The sequence below is a fragment of the Helianthus annuus genome, chromosome 11, assembly GCF_002127325.2.
Source record: "Helianthus annuus cultivar XRQ/B chromosome 11, HanXRQr2.0-SUNRISE, whole genome shotgun sequence".
NCBI lineage: Eukaryota > Viridiplantae > Streptophyta > Magnoliopsida > Asterales > Asteraceae > Helianthus > Helianthus annuus.
In genome coordinates this window covers 51,878,965-51,884,964 of record NC_035443.2, presented here as the reverse complement: position 1 = coordinate 51,884,964, position 6,000 = coordinate 51,878,965, and positions in this window count along the sequence as shown.

Sequence of the window (6,000 nt, the reverse complement as noted above, 5' to 3'; positions counted from 1 at the left end):
GGGATATGCTGGAAAACAAACCCATTCAGTGGAAGAAACATCCGATCGGATTGACCGATCGAATGGTCTGAAGACCGTGTTATCAGGGAAAGCGCCGGAAGCTCTTAAAGCTGCAATGTCTGCGTTGTCAAAAGCACAGATCTCCTTTTCGGGATTTTTAAGGAGATTCTGCTGGGTGAAGGTCTCGGCATCCATTGCAAGTAAGGTGAAGTAAATTGACAGGAAGAAAATCAGAAATGGAGAAATTACCTGAGGGTTCTGTTGAAGATATCTGCTTTTCAAACAAGAAAAGAGAAGATATAGGGGCATCGTGGATCTCCATTGAGTAAAAAACGCGTTGGAAGTTACGATGTGATCTTGACCGTCGCTTCGTTTTAAATGCCTTGAGTTATGGGATAAGATTTTTGAAATATATCCGTTGGATTGGTATACCAACCGATATATTTGGGGACAATTGTTATGGCTCATTTTCTAAGCATACATATCCTGACCAATATCCCGCCTTTGTTTGTTTATTTGTGACCAGGATGCTGGAAGAGGATATTGCTAACATCTTGGGTGATATCCTGAGGTTTATTAATTAACCACGTGCAGGTTAAAGGCTGAGACTTGCTAACGGTCAAGAGGACTTCTTCTCCTTAGGACTCGGACGAGTTTGTTGAAGGAGAGACGTTGAGCCCGAAAGACCAGGTCTACAACGTTCGATGAAGGAATATTCGGTGGATCCCGGAAGTTTAGGATAGTTTGTTATTTTATCTTTACTATAAATAGATGGGGGCGGATCAGTTTAAGGCACATAATCTCCACTAACACTCTCGCATACTTTCACTTTCTAGCTCATTGCAAACAACACACTTGTATTCAAATTTCGTTGTAACACTTAGTCGATCCGCACCACATCCTGCACTGTATCCTGATATTTGAAGAAATAGAAGAACAAGACAGCTGCGATTGTCAGCTCCCGAGGTTTTATGCCGGCGATCTAGATTGATCAAGGGCTTTCCTCGTACATCTCGTGTCATTTACTTTACTTTTTTGCTCATTGTTTGTTCACAGATACGACTCTATATCCTGAGCCGTATCCTGAAACTGTTTTTGCAAATAACTCAATTAACATATTTTTGAACACATTCTCTTAGCACACTACCTCACTTAACTAATTTGATCACTTAATTGCTTCGGTAATTTTTGACCAAAACAACTCCCGCTTGTAGCGCATGAAAATTTGGGATTATCCCCAGGATACTAAGGATTTATCTCCAGGATGTTTTCGGATTTTACCCCAATAACACAAGAACTGTCTATGCACTCTAAGTAGTTTTTCTAAGTATTGAAAGATTTTGTACACAGGGGACATTTCTCCTAAGGCAATTATTTAAGGCACTAAGAGTTAAGTTTGGACCAAGCATGGAAGGACTGGGGACATCTTGGTACAAGGAATTGCAATAAGGGTTGAAGCTTGAAACTAGGCTTATACTCTATCTCTGGTATGATCTTTCCTTTGAAAGTCCTACGCAATTTGATTGAGCTTTTAAAACCGTGTCAGAAGTTTAATCATCCTGACTAGGATATATCTTCAGGATATCTCCTCAGAATATGTCCTCAGAATATATGCTCAAAATATATTCCCAGGATATAATACGGGATATCTGTTTGGAATATTTGGAGTTACAGGGATTTAAGTGTAAAATCAAAATGGAATTTGTTTATAAAAGCTAAGTAGACCATTTTATTTCTTTAAACACTTTAAAATATTCGAGGTTTTACAAAGAACAAATTATTTTGAAACTCTATCCAAGATATGCGGATTTTGAGAAGATCTGTTTGCCAAAGTTTGTTTTTACAAAATATTGCTAAAAATGTGGATTAAAGTATTTGAATGAGTACACTAGTTGATATTAAAACAATATATAATGAGAAACTAAAGTATTGACAAAGGCAAGTAAGTCAAAGGTAGGTTATATTATTAACATGTCAAAAGTTGTGCTTTTGGTTTCACCTTAAACCAAGGCCCATCCACCAAAAGCACGAGGGATTCATAACCATATTTACACAACGATTGAAGGTTTCGTTTCAAACTGAAACCCACCCACCTCCAACCGTTGTATTGTCCAAAATATACTAACTGATAACCAAGGGCTTCATCCTGAAACCCAGGACCCATCCACCTTTGGTTATCAAATTGTTCTAAAGCAGGAAAGGTAAATTGTTCAAAAGACATGGAAAATAAATTGTTCAACAGGTCACAACCATCAAGCTTAAAAAAGTGGGCTCCAGCCTCGGCATAAACATCCATCATCGCCCACTTCGCTGCTTTCAAGGGGCAGCACCCTCTTCAACTACCACTCCATCAGCACCTGCTCCAGCATCGCCCCCGGGATTCTTCTCAGCATCCGCTGCTTCCTCCGCTACCTTGGAAGGCTCTTCACCCGCAAGCTTGGCAGGATACTCAACAGGACTACCCCAGAGGTCTCTCAGTTTTGCCTCCCAAGCCTTCACATCCCAGGAAGGGCATTCAAAGCCCAGGGTTTTGGCTTCATAGGCCATCTTTAATCTGGCCTGTAGGAGGGAAATTACAACTGACCCCTTGAGACCTTCTCGGTAGGAAGTCTTATCCTGCTCACATTGGAGTTGGGCGGCGTCCATCTTGGCTCGAGCATCTTCGGTGGCCTTGTTGATAGCAGCTTTGGCTTCTTGGGTCACAACTTTGAATTTGTCTTCATAATGCTGAGATTGTGCCTTGGCGATCATCCCTTGGTCAGCAATGGTTTCTTCGGCTTTTTTGAGCTTGATCTCCAGCATCTTGTTCAGCCCACAAGCATCCTCATAGAGGAACATGAGACGTTCCAGACCCTACAACCGAAAGCACAGGCATCAATATATATATATATATATATATATATATATATATATATATATATATATATATATATATATATATATATATATATATATATAAAATAACCAGTATATGCTGCAGGATATAGGTTAAGGATACGAACCTGATTAAGAAAGCCAGTCATGAAGCCACTGGACTCAACAAACCCGTGGTTCTCAAAGGGGAAGGTTTCAGACGAGGCTGGAGAGTCAGTCTCCTTTCTTTTTCGGGAACTTGAGGCACGTGGCTTGGTAGCAGGAGAAGGCTTAGGAACAACTGCCGGTTTAGGACTGGATACTGGTTTGGAGGTAGAAGCAGGTTTGCTGGGTTCTTTCTTCACTTGAACAGGAATGGCATAACTGTCCAATTCGTCGAGATCAAAGATCTCTGGAGCTTTGACAAGTGCTGCTAAACAGGGAAGATATCTAAAACTTTACTCTTGTCTCTTACTTTTATATTATTAAATGTGCAAAATTTATGAGATTCTTACCTGACATGTCTGACGAGGAATACTGGCTTGAACTCGGAAGATGCTGTGAAAAGGATCTGTCACAATCAGGCAACTGGTAGATCCGGTTGATTCGTTCTTGAGATTCTTCAGAGGGAGGAGCTAACTCTTTGAAGTTTGCTGCAAAAAAGAGAAGTCAGGATACATCACCAGGATATGTTTGGGGATATCTAAAAACCCTAAATGCTACCGGAGGTCAACCATTTCACCGGAAGGCTTTTTCCCTCGGGAATGGAATCCCGTCTAACAAAGAAGAATTTTCGTTGCCACCCATCCTCGTTTTTTGAAGCTTTGAGGATGAGGGGATTGCTAGAGGTTGAAAAAAGCAAGAAGCGACTATTGCCGTGAGATCGGAGGCGGTAAGCAAGAGGAAGGTCTTCGATACAAAGATCGGGGATGTGAAGGGTTTTGATTTGGTTAAGCACAATCAGCACTCTCTAGACCATAGGCATCATCTGAGCAAAGCAGAGACCGGTAATCCGAAAGAACTCCATGATGAATTCCGGGAATGGATATCGGAGACCAAGAGAAAAAGGATATGATGAGAAGCAGATCCACTCCTCGGAACATACGTCGGAACGAATGCTCCGGTCGAATGGACAGATAATCGCTGTGTCGGAAAAAGCACTGGAGGTTCTTAACGCATTGATATCTGCGTTATCGAAGGAGCACACCTCCTTCTTGGGGTTTTTCAGCAAGTTCTGGTTAACGAACGACGAAGTGGACTCGCCGGAATGGGAACGTGTTTTGGTGGCCATCGGAAAATTTGAACGAAAAAAGTTAAGAGATAGAAAGAGAGAAGTACCTGAGAATTCTGAGAGAGATGATGGTATATCAACAAGAAAGAGAGAAGATATAGGGGCTAAATGGATAGCCATTGAGTGAAAAACGCGTTGGGAGTTGCACAATGTCACTTCAAGGGTCATTCTGGTTTAATTACCTCGATACACGGAATAAATCTTAAAATATATCCGTTGGAGTTGGTATACCAACAGATATATTTTGGGGACAATTGTTATGGGCCATTTTCTGAACGTATATCTTGACTAATATTCTGATTATAATTGTTTATTTGTGATCAGGATACTGGACGGGATATTGCTAACATCCCAGATAATATCCCGAGGTATATTAAATTAATCACGTGCAGGTTAGAGGCTGGAACTTGCTAACGGTCAATTGGACTTCTTCTCCTCAAGACTCGGGCGTATCTGTTAAGGGAGAGACGTTGAACCCGAAAGACTGGGTCTACAACGTTCGGCTGAGGAATATTCGTTGGATCCCGGTTTTAGAGGATAGTTAGTTGCTTTATCTTTACTATAAATAGATGGGAGCGGATCAGTTTAAGGCACACAATTTTTCACTAACACTCTCGTACACTTTCACTCTCTAGCTTACTGCAATCACCACACTTGTATCCAAATCATATTGTAACACTTAGTCAATCTGCACCACATCCTGCACTGTATCCTGAAGTTTGAAGTAATAACAAGAACAAGGCAGCTGCGATTGTCAGCTCCCGAGGTTTTATGCCGGAGATCTAGATTGATCAAGGGCTTTCCTCGTACATCTCGTGTCATCCCCTTTACTTTTTGCTCATTGTTTGATCATAGATACAGCTCGATATCCTGAGCTGTATCCTGAAACTGTTTTTTGCAAAGAACTTAATTAACACTTTTTTGAACACATTCTTTTAGCACACTACCTCACTAAACTAATTTGATCACTTAATTACTTAGGTAATTTTTGACCAAAACAGTGACCATAAGGTATAACCTCGGAAGGTTATTCCCAATATAACTATGGTCACCTAAAGTGTTTGGTCAGATCCTAATGATTGACCAAATGGGTCGGGTTCGAAAGCATAAGCGATTGATTAGATCGCTTACCTTTACGACCCTAAACAAGCACAAATCTAAAAGCGACGAGCTAAACATGTTTAGTAAAGTTAGAAAACAGGTTTGGTATTAAAACAAACGGTTTTAATACCCTAGAGTAGTTTGGTTACAAAATACGCGAGAAAACGCATTTTGGCCGAAACTACGACTCGTCACTAAGCCTAGATAACGTTGTAATCAGTAGGTATAGTCACTAGGGACTATAACCATCGTGATTATGCTCACGTTATGAAGTTCAAACGAACTTTGCATTGACCATAAATTGGTCAATGTAGAAAGTCAAACATAGTTTGACTTTAACGCTAAAACGAATGAAAAGCGCGAAAGAATACTTACCGAAGGTCCCCGCAAGATTCGAACCCGATTCACTCTCAGGTAGGAAGCATATACTTCCACTTAGAGAGTGTAGAATCAGATTCAAAATGTGAGGAAATGAGCAAGACAAGGTGGGTATTTATAGGAGTAGCACTACCGTTAAGATCGTCTCTTGGAGAAGGGGGCACGATCTAAGCCGTACACTTGCCACATTCTGATTTGGTACCTTGATGGGCACACAAACCAGCCCATAGAAACCCAAAAACCATGTGCACAAGTGGGTAAAGTTGGATCAAGCTGGAAAGAACTTTCTGCTGATCTGGGGGTTGCTTACGGACCGTAAGCATGTCCATACGGTCCGTAAGGACCCTGCAGACCAGCTAAGTTTGCATTTTGACAGC